The sequence below is a fragment of the Mus musculus genome, chromosome 5, assembly GCF_000001635.26.
Source record: "Mus musculus strain C57BL/6J chromosome 5, GRCm38.p6 C57BL/6J".
In the NCBI taxonomy this organism is placed as follows: Eukaryota; Metazoa; Chordata; class Mammalia; order Rodentia; family Muridae; genus Mus; species Mus musculus.
Genome location: NC_000071.6, coordinates 95,860,092 through 95,870,210, shown reverse-complemented (window position 1 = coordinate 95,870,210; position 10,119 = coordinate 95,860,092). Strand labels below are relative to the sequence as shown.

General features: G+C 41.6%; 1 non-coding gene and 1 pseudogene across 1 annotated transcript; both read right to left on the bottom strand.

The window, feature by feature from the left end:
- Positions 1 to 2,770: 2,770 nt before the first annotated feature.
- Positions 2,771 to 2,877, bottom strand: Gm25937. The gene has a single exon (XR_003956038.1). It is a non-coding gene; the product is annotated as a U6 spliceosomal RNA (small nuclear RNA).
- Positions 2,878 to 7,293: 4,416 nt separating this feature from the next.
- On the bottom strand, positions 7,294 to 9,046 carry Gm5559 (annotated as a pseudogene).
- Positions 9,047 to 10,119: the final 1,073 nt, after the last annotated feature.

Here is a 10,119-nt window from a genome sequence, read left to right as displayed (position 1 = left end):
TCTTTCTGAGGGTGAAAAGGAGGGATACTCCAAGTGCAATGATGTAGGCTTTGACAATCTAGGGTATGGTGGAACAAGGTTGAGGGGACAAAACCAACAGAGATAGCAAAATTGACCACTGAGATCTTGTATTGATGCCCTACAGTGGAATGACAAGGAACCATGGCTTTTAACAAGTAGTTAAGGAACAACTAAGTCATTGAGCTTTCATGGTTGCTTATCAGAAGTCCCATACTTCTGTGGTACAAAGGCAGACATAACTAAGCACCAATGTATACACTTCACCTAAATCAAGGGAGTGGGGAGACTTTGGAGTGCTGCACCAAGGTGGGATTTTTTTATATTTTTTTAAATATGAAAGTCAAGACACCACGGAAAAACTAAAAACTTATAACAAGGTAGCTAGACATGACTGGGTGCCCCTGAAGATATTGATGCCCCTAGACCTTTCAGGTTTGCAGAGGTGGCTTAACATCTCTAGAAATGTGAGTTTTCTCCTTGTACTGAAATATGCTGAAGAAGTCTCTCTTCTACAAAATAAACTTGCTCTATTTCAGAGGACTCACTCTTCTTTCTCCAACTTCTAGGTTGACAACTAGAGTAAAGAGCAGCGTCCTGCATCTGTGACTGGGTTTGGCCTCTAAAGAGATTAGCCAGAAGATACTGGGAGAGTTTGGAAATTACGCTTGAGTTTAGATTTTGAGGGTGATAAAATGCAGGGTGGGGGTGGGAGGTTTATTAATTTTTTTATTTTTTATTTTAGATTTTGAGGACATCTAATTCTAGAGTGGGCCTCAGGGGGGAAAAATCACACTTATTTAAGGATACTCTTAAAGACACTGGGTTAAATACGCTGTTAGGAATCCAAGGACTGAGGCAAAGTCCCTGTTTAGAAGACCATTAGGAGCCTAGAAAAGGAGACTGCAAAATTAAGTGTAGTGGAAAGACATGTAACTTAGAAGTGAAGAGAGTAAAGGAGCCAGGAAAGCAGGTGTATTAGGACACCCAATGCCACTGTAAACTTTACTGATATGATGGGGCTCTGCATTTGTAATTTAATATCATCCTTTCTTCTATATCAAGAAGACCTCTTAAGTATCATTAATTAGGCTAGATGATCACAAAGTGGCTATGATATTATCTACAGAATGGATTCGTATTCCATTCTACAGGATCTCCTCAGAGTTCAGGCCTCTTCCACGAGCTATCACTCTGATCAGCTATCACTCTGACTCTAGTGTTGTGTCTACTGGTCTCTACTATTAGGTATTGTCAAAAGGTCTCTGCTGTTTCTAGAATCCAGTCATCCCCTTTGTTGTCATCTGTCCCAGGCCTGTACAGGTATCCTCCAGATCTCATGGTTTGTTCTAGACTGTTCAATGACTAGGTGGGTAAGAGACTTTGCCCATCTTGCAAAGTCTAAAACAGATGTTGATATAGGAGAAGTAGAGAAATAAGGTAATTTATGTAGTAGTGACTTTTAAAGTTCAGGAGTAAGGAGATCATGATTTTGTAGAGACCAGGAATAGAACCTAAGTGGGCACAGAACAATAAGCCAGTTTCAAGGCTACGTATCACATGCCCGGGGGTGCCATCAAAATTGTGCCCAGAGAGGTAGAGTGGAATGAGTTACAAATTGAGCAGAGGCAGTGACTCCAACCACAACTAACCTAAATTAGTCAGTAGCCAGCTGTAAGGGTGACCCCAGGGAAGATCAGCAGATTTCAGCAAAACTTCCAAGTGATCTTCAGAACAAGATAAATGGTTGGGATTTATGTTTGAGATTATAAGCACATCAACTTTCCTTTTCCTTTTCTTATTCCCATCTACCCCTCTTAGGTCTCTTTCAAAATCATGCTTACTATTTTCCCTAATCGTTATTACATGCATATATGTAAGCATGTGTGTGCACATGTACACACACACACACACACACACACACACATACACACATACATACACAGAGGAATTTGTAACCATAACCTGCTCAATCTGTATAGTGTTACTTGTGTGTATGTTTTCATATCTGTTTCAGGGCTGACCATTTGGTATTTGATAACCAAGATTTTTCAAAATTGTTTTATTTTGTATTTAGTATGTTGATGTTTTGCCTATGTGTATGTCTCTGTATCAAGCACATGCCTGGTGCTGGTGGATGCCAAAAAAGGCATCACATCCTTTGGACCTGGAATAATAGCTGTGATCTGCCATGTAGGTACTAGAAATCAAACCCAGGTTCTCTGGAAGAGCAGCCAGTGGTTTTAACCCTGAGACATCTTTTCAGCCCTAATGGTTGTTGACTGGTGCTACTGAGTCTTTGTTGTTTTTTATGTAGGATTAGTTGGGTAAGAAGACCTCTTTACTGTGTTTCATCTGGAGTCCCATGTGTAGAATTCCTCCTGCCATAAAACCTAGAAGCCCCTAGAAATGTATTCAACGTTCCCCTGTCCATGTAGACAGAGGCCTAGACTATTAACCAAATGCTTGTGCATAGGACTTTGAGTGCAACTAAATCTAGGAGTGAAAAATCAAAATTTACATCTCATGTCTTCATATTGCTTGTTTCAGACCTTGACAGTGGCCATTGCAAGTGGTTCTCAATCTGACAATTTTAGTCAGTTCTAATGAATTATCTTTCTACTTAAATTCCCAAGTGCATTTTTTCTTTTCTATTAGATATTTTCTTTATTTACATTTTACATGTTATCCCCCTTCCTGATGTTCTCTCTGAAACCTCCCTATTCCCCCACCCCCCCCCCCGCTCACCAAAAAAAATATGAAACACTTCACGAATTTGCATGTCATTCTTGTGCAGGAGCCATGCTAATCTTCTCTGTATCGTTCCAATTTTAGCATATGTGCTGCCGAAGCAAGCACCCCAAGTACATTTTGATTCTTACTGACAGTTTCATGAGTTGGGAAATATTCTCACATAACATTTATCTCTGTTTACATGAGCCAGTTGGTCCATTTCCTGCCTCCTCCCCCAGTTGGAAATCATTCACTTGGAATTCCTTTGAAATTTGTGTGATGACTAATCTCAGTTGTCACCTTGGTGTGACCTAGAATCATCTTGGATAAACCTCTGGGAATGCCTGAGGGAGATGATTTTGCCTAGGTTAACTGAGGTGAGAAGGCCCACCCATGCAGGGTGACCCCATCCTACTCTCCCATTAGGCTGGGATCCTGAACTGTGCAGAAAGGGGCATGAGCTGAGCACATGTATTTATTACTGTCTGTTTCCTGACTGTGAATAGAAGGTGACTGGCTGCCTCAAGCTCCTGCTGTGATGTCTCCATGATGATTGACTGGAGCCTCAAATGTGAATCCAAGTAAACTCTTTCTCCCTTAATTTGCTTTCTCAGGGTATTTTATCACAGCAATGGGAACAGAATCTATGTCAACTAGCCAGAGATGTGCAGATATGCAATAGTCCACTACTTTATGATAAAGTTAAGAAGGTACAGGAAAACTTCAGAAGATATAGGAAATACTTCTATACTATTTGTCTTTGAAACAAACATATTTCAATTCCTATATTGTTGCAATTAATACAGAAATCATCATATAATATGGGTGTCTGACTTAGGGTTTTACTAATGTGAACAGACACCATGACCAAGGCAACTCTTCTAAGGACAACATTTAGTTGGGGCTGGCTTACAGGTTCAGAGGTTCAGTCCACTATCATCAAGGTGGGAACATGGCAACATCAAGATAAGCATGGTGCAGGAGGAGCTGAGAGTTCTACATCTTCATCTGAAGGCTGCTAGCAGAATACTGGTTTCCAGACAGCTAGGATGAGGGTCTTAAAGCCTATGCCCATAGTGACACACCTACTCCAACAAGACCAAACCTACTCTGACAGGGCCCCACCTTCTAATAGTGCCACTGGTGGGCTGAACATAAACAAACCATCATGGTGCCTTTGCATTGAACACAAATTACAGCAAAATCTTCCTAGCTTTTTTCATCAAGAATAACAAGAATTCAAACTTTCATTTTATTCTATTAATATTTCTTTCTCTACTTTTTCTCTTTGTTTCAGGTGCTTTTTGGTTCTTCAGAGGTAAAATGACAAGTGATTCAAGCCCCTTAAATTTTATTTTAATCTTTTTGGATTTGTGTTGTGTAAGGTTTTTTTCAACATATTTTATTGATTCCGAGAACTTCACATCATGCATCCTGATTACACTCATTTCCCAGTCCTTCCATGTCTGCCCATGACCACGTGGTCTCCTCCCCCAAGTGGTTTTTAAGTTTTGATTGCTTTCATACTATCCTATATGGAAACCTAAACCCACAATCATTAGCAGGGCACTTAAAAATCTTGGATTGCCGCTGGGTCACTTAAATTTTAATCTCAGGAAATCTTGAGTCAGAGAAAAAATTGGCTAACTACCAACTTCCCCATCTCTTGGTTGTCAGTTGTCTCCCAATTAGTTTGAAACTTAACAGAACTAGGACCCTGGATAAGGTTCAGCTGGCATCGTTCTAATACTTGTATCTCTCACATACATCATGGCTCAGTACCAAGATGGAGGCCCTTATCTCTCATCTAGGTTACAGTAACTTAAGAGTCATAGGAACTTCATGTGTGACAGAAGGTAGGCCTTCTGTGATATGGTCCTCATTTCTCATTGCAGCTTCTGTCAATCTCAGGGTAAAGACTTCTGACCACATCAATCATTTTCAGAACACTAAGCTCTTCTTTACAAAGATCTAAAGCCTTTCCCACTTGCTGAATATCTATACATCTATCAAGTCTAATTCAATAATGTATGCTATGTGACACTCCAAATGGACCTAAAACTCATTTCTGGTAGCCTTGTTACACATTCAGTCTTGTTTCTGTAACACAACATCTATTTCCCCACTTCACTGTTGTTCAGTGTTACATTCCCATGTTGCAAGCTAGACTGGTAGGCGGCCACTCAACTGATGTCTTTGGAGAGTATGGAGGGATGAATTAAAAATGAAAAGGGGAAAGAAACAAAAACCCTGGAGTCCCAGGAGCTCAATTCTGCACTGCAAAATATTTCGTGTTCATTCTGCCAAGAAAATGTCCCTGACATTTAAGAACCATATTTATGAAGAGTGACAGAATGAAATTATTTAATAATTATTGCCTTGGTGGAAACATTATTCTGATACAGCGTATCTATCATACTAACAATGAAGACTCCTTCTTCCTTGTTAACTAACAGAACTAGCAGAACAGCAGCTGACAGAGGAACATGAACATTTTATGACTGTTGGCAAGAGTTATGGTTTTAATCTGGCCTCAGATAAGTTTCTTGCCCTCTGGACCTGAGTTCCTTGATTTGACAGGATTCTATTGCTCTGCTAGACACCCTATCAATAAAAATACTTACAAAATTGTATCAAGATACAATTCCTTTCATGGAAGTGTTTACAAGAGCTAAAACTGAGCAGCAAATAATTTTTGATTATGTAATTTTTATGGCATCCAGTTTAAGTATTTAACTCTATTTACTGACTTGGAAATTGTTCTTGACAGTTTGGTGGGAAACATATTGAATATGTATGATCCTGATTCCATAAAATATTTTGAATTACTGCATATTTGTACAAAAAATGTTGGAGAAAGAATAGTCAAAAGTAATAATTTTAATGTAGCAAAGCATAGTAAATAAATAATTTTTAAAGCTAAATTGACATGACACTAAACTGTCTTTCTTCATCTTGTTGATACATCCATAGACAAAAGCAACTCTCTGCCTTAACCAGAGAATCTCACTTTGCAGCACATGGTGGTCAGTACAGAGCATTCCGACTGCCAGGATGCTCTTTTGAATTTTTTGTTTTTGTTTATTTTGGGTTTTTCATTTATGGTTAGGTTTTTTTTCCATTTTTTATTAGGTATTTAGCTCATTTACATTTCCAATGCTATACCAAAAGTCCCCCATATCCACCCACCCCCACTCCCCTGCCCACCCACTCCCCCTTTTTGGCCCTGGTGTTCCCCTGTACTGGGGCATATAAAGTTTGCAAGTCCAATGGGCCTCTCTTTCCAGTGATGGCCGACTAGGCCATCTTTTGATATATATGCAGCTAGAGTCAAGAGCTCCGGGGTACTGGTTAGTTCATAATGTTGTTCCACCTATAGGGTTGCAGATCCCTTTAGCTCCTTGGCTACTTTCTCTAGCTCCTCCATTGGGAGCCCTATGATCCATCCATTAGCTGACTGTGAGCATCCACTTCTGTGTTTGCTAGGCCCCGGCATAGTCTCACAAGAGACAGCTACATCTGGGTCCTTTCAATAAAATCTTGCTAGTGTATGCAATGGTGTCAGCATTTGGATGCTGATTATGGGGTGGATCCCTGGCTATGGCAGTCTCTACATGGTCCATCCTTTCATCTCAGCTCCAAACTTTGTCTCTGTAACTCCTTCCATGGGTGTTTTGTTCCCAAATCTAAGGAGGGGCATAGTGTCCACACTTCAGTCTTCATTCTTCTTGAGTTTCATGTGTTTAGCAAATTATATCTTATATCTTGGGTATCCTAGGTTTGGGGCTAATATCCACTTATCAGTGAGTATATATTGTGTGAGTTTCTTTGTGAATGTGTTACCTCACTCAGGATGATGCCCTCCAGGTCCATCCATTTGGCTAGGAATTTCATAAATTCATTCTTTTTAATAGCTGAGTAGTACTCCATTGTGTAGATGTACCACATTTTCTGTATCCATTCCTCTGTTGAGGGGCATCTAGGTTCTTTCCAGCTTCTGGCTATTATAAATAAGGCTGCTATGAACATAGTGGAGCATGTGTCCTTCTTACCAGTTGGGGCATCTTCTGGATATATGCCCAGGAGAGGTATTGCTGGATCCTCCAGTAGTACTATGTCCAGTTTTCTGAGGAACCGCCAGACTGATTTCCAGAGTGGTTGTACAAGCCTGCACTCCCACCAACAATGGAGGAGTGTTCCTCTTTCTCCACATCCACGCCAGCATCTGCTGTCACCTGAATTTTTGATCTTAGCCATTCTGACTGGTGTGAGGTGGAATCTCAGGGTTGTTTTGATTTGCATTTCCCTGATGATTAAGGATGTTGAACATTTTTTCAGGTGCTTCTCTGCCATTCGGTATTCCTCAGGTGAGAATTCTTTGTTCAGTTCTGAGCCCCATTTTTTAATGGGGTTATTTGCTTTTCTGAAGTCCACCTTCTTGAGTTCTTTATATATGTTGGATATTAGTCCCCTATCTGATTTAGGATAGGTAAAGATCCTTTCCCAATCTGTTGGTGGTCTTTTTGTCTTATTGACGGTGTCTTTTTTTTTTTTTTTTTTTTTTTTGGGTGCAGCGAACTTTATTGATGGTATTCAAGAGAGTAGGGAGGGCTCCCTAGGCCCCTCCTGTTATTATGGGGGTCTGGGATGGAAATTGTGAGGGAGATGCTCAGTGTTGGGGGCCGAGTTGGGATAGGGCCTCTCTTGCTCAGTGTCCTTGCTGGGGTGGGTGGTCCAGGGTTTCTTACTCCTTGGAGGCCATGTAGGCCATGAGGTCCACCACCCTGTTGCTGTAGCCGTATTCATTGTCATACCAGGAAATGAGCTTGACAAAGTTGTCATTGAGAGCAATGCCAGCCCCGGCATCGAAGGTGGAAGAGTGGGAGTTGCTGTTGAAGTCGCAGGAGACAACCTGGTCCTCAGTGTAGCCCAAGATGCCCTTCAGTGGGCCCTCAGATGCCTGCTTCACCACCTTCTTGATGTCATCATACTTGGCAGGTTTCTCCAGGCGGCACGTCAGATCCACGACGGACACATTGGGGGTAGGAACACGGAAGGCCATGCCAGTGAGCTTCCCGTTCAGCTCTGGGATGACCTTGCCCACAGCCTTGGCAGCACCAGTGGATGCAGGGATGATGTTCTGGGCAGCCCCACGGCCATCACGCCACAGCTTTCCAGAGGGGCCATCCACAGTCTTCTGGGTGGCAGTGATGGCATGGACTGTGGTCATGAGCCCTTCCACAATGCCAAAGTTGTCATGGATGACCTTGGCCAGGGGGGCTAAGCAGTTGGTGGTGCAGGATGCATTGCTGACAATCTTGAGTGAGTTGTCATATTTCTCGTGGTTCACACCCATCACAATCATGGGGGCATCGGCAGAAGGGGCGGAGATGATGACCCTTTTGGCTCCACCCTTCAAGTGGGCCCCGGCCTTCTCCATGGTGGTGAAGACACCAGTAGACTCCACGACATACTCAGCACCGGCCTCACCCCATTTGATGTTAGTGGGGTCTCGCTCCTGGAAGATGGTGATGGGCTTCCCGTTGATGACAAGCTTCCCATTCTCGGCCTTGACTGTGCCGTTGAATTTGCCGTGAGTGGAGTCATACTGGAACATGTAGACCATGTAGTTGAGGTCAATGAAGGGGTCGTTGATGGCAACAATCTCCACTTTGCCACTGCAAATGGCAGCCCTGGTGACCAGGCGCCCAATACGGCCAAATCCGTTCACACCGACCTTCACCATTTTGTCTACGGGACGAGGCTGGCACTGCACAAGAAGATGCGGCTGTCTCTGGAACAGGGAGGAGCAGAGAGCTTGACGGTGTCTTTTGCCTTGCAGAAACTTTGGAGTTTCATTAGGTCCCGTTTGTCAATTCTCGATCTTACAGCACAAGCCATTGCTGTTCTGTTCAGGAATTTTTCCCCTGTGCCCATATCTTCAAGGCTTTTCCCCACTTTCTCCTCTATAAGTTTCAGTGTCTCTGGTTTTATGTGAAGTTCCTTGATCCACTTAGATTTGACCTTAGTACAAGGAGATAAGTATGGATCGATTCGCATTCTTCTACACGATAACAACCAGTTGTGCCAGCACCAATAGTTGAACATGCTGTCTTTCTTCCACTGGATGGTTTTAGCTCCCTTGTCGAAGATCAAGTGACCATAGGTGTGTGGGTTCATTTCTGGGTCTTCAATTCTATTCCATTGGTCTACTTGTCTGTCTCTATACCAGTACCATGCAGTTTTTATCACAATTGCTCTGTAGTAAAGCTTTAGGTCTGGCATGGTGATTCCGCCAGAAGTTCTTTTATCCTTGAGAAGACTTTTTGCTATCCTAGGTTTTTTGTTATTCCAGACAAATTTGCAAATTGCTCCTTCCAATTCGTTGAAGAATTGAGTTGGAATTTTGATGGGGATGGCATTGAATCTGTAGATTGCTTTTGGCAAGATAGCCATTTTTACAATGTTGATCCTGCCAATCCATGAGCATGGGAGATCTTTCCATCTTCTGAGATCTTCCTTAATTTCTTTCTTCAGAGATTTGAAGTTTTTATCATACAGATCTTTCACTTCCTTAGTTAGAGTCACGCCAAGATATTTTATATTATTTGTGACTATTGAGAAGGGTGTTGTTTCCCTAATTTCTTTCTCAGCCTGTTTATTCTTTGTATAGAGAAAGGCCATTGACTTGTTTGAGTTTATTTTATATCCAGCTACTTCACCGAAGCTGTTTATCAGGTTTAGGAGTTCTCTGGTAGAATTTTTAGGGTCACTTATATATACTATCATATCATCTGCAAAAAGTGATATTTTGACTTCCTCTTTTCCAATTTGTATCCCCTTGATCTCCTTTTGTTGTCGAATTGCTCTGGCTAATACTTCAAGTACTATGTTGAAAAGGTAGGGAGAAAGTGGGCAGCCTTGTCTAGTCCCTGATTTTAGTGGGATTGCTTCCAGCTTCTCTCCATTTACTTTGATGTTGGCTACTGGTTTGCTGTAGATTGCTTTTATCATGTTTAGGTATGGGCCTTGAATTCCTGATCTTTCCAAAACTTTTATCATGAATGGGTTTTGGATCTTGTCAAATGCTTTTTCTGCATCTAACGAGATGATCATGTGGTTTTTGTCTTTGAGTTTGTTTATATAATGGATTACATTGATGGATTTTCATATATTAAACCATCCCTGCATCCCTGGAATAAAACCTACTTGGTCAGGATGGATGATTGCTTTAATGTGTTCTTGCATTCGGTTAGCGAGAATTTTATTGAGGATTTTTGCATCGATATTCATAAGAGAAATTGGTCTGAAGTTCTCTATCTTTGTTGGGTCTTTCTGTGGTTTAGGTATCAGAGTAATAGTGGCTTC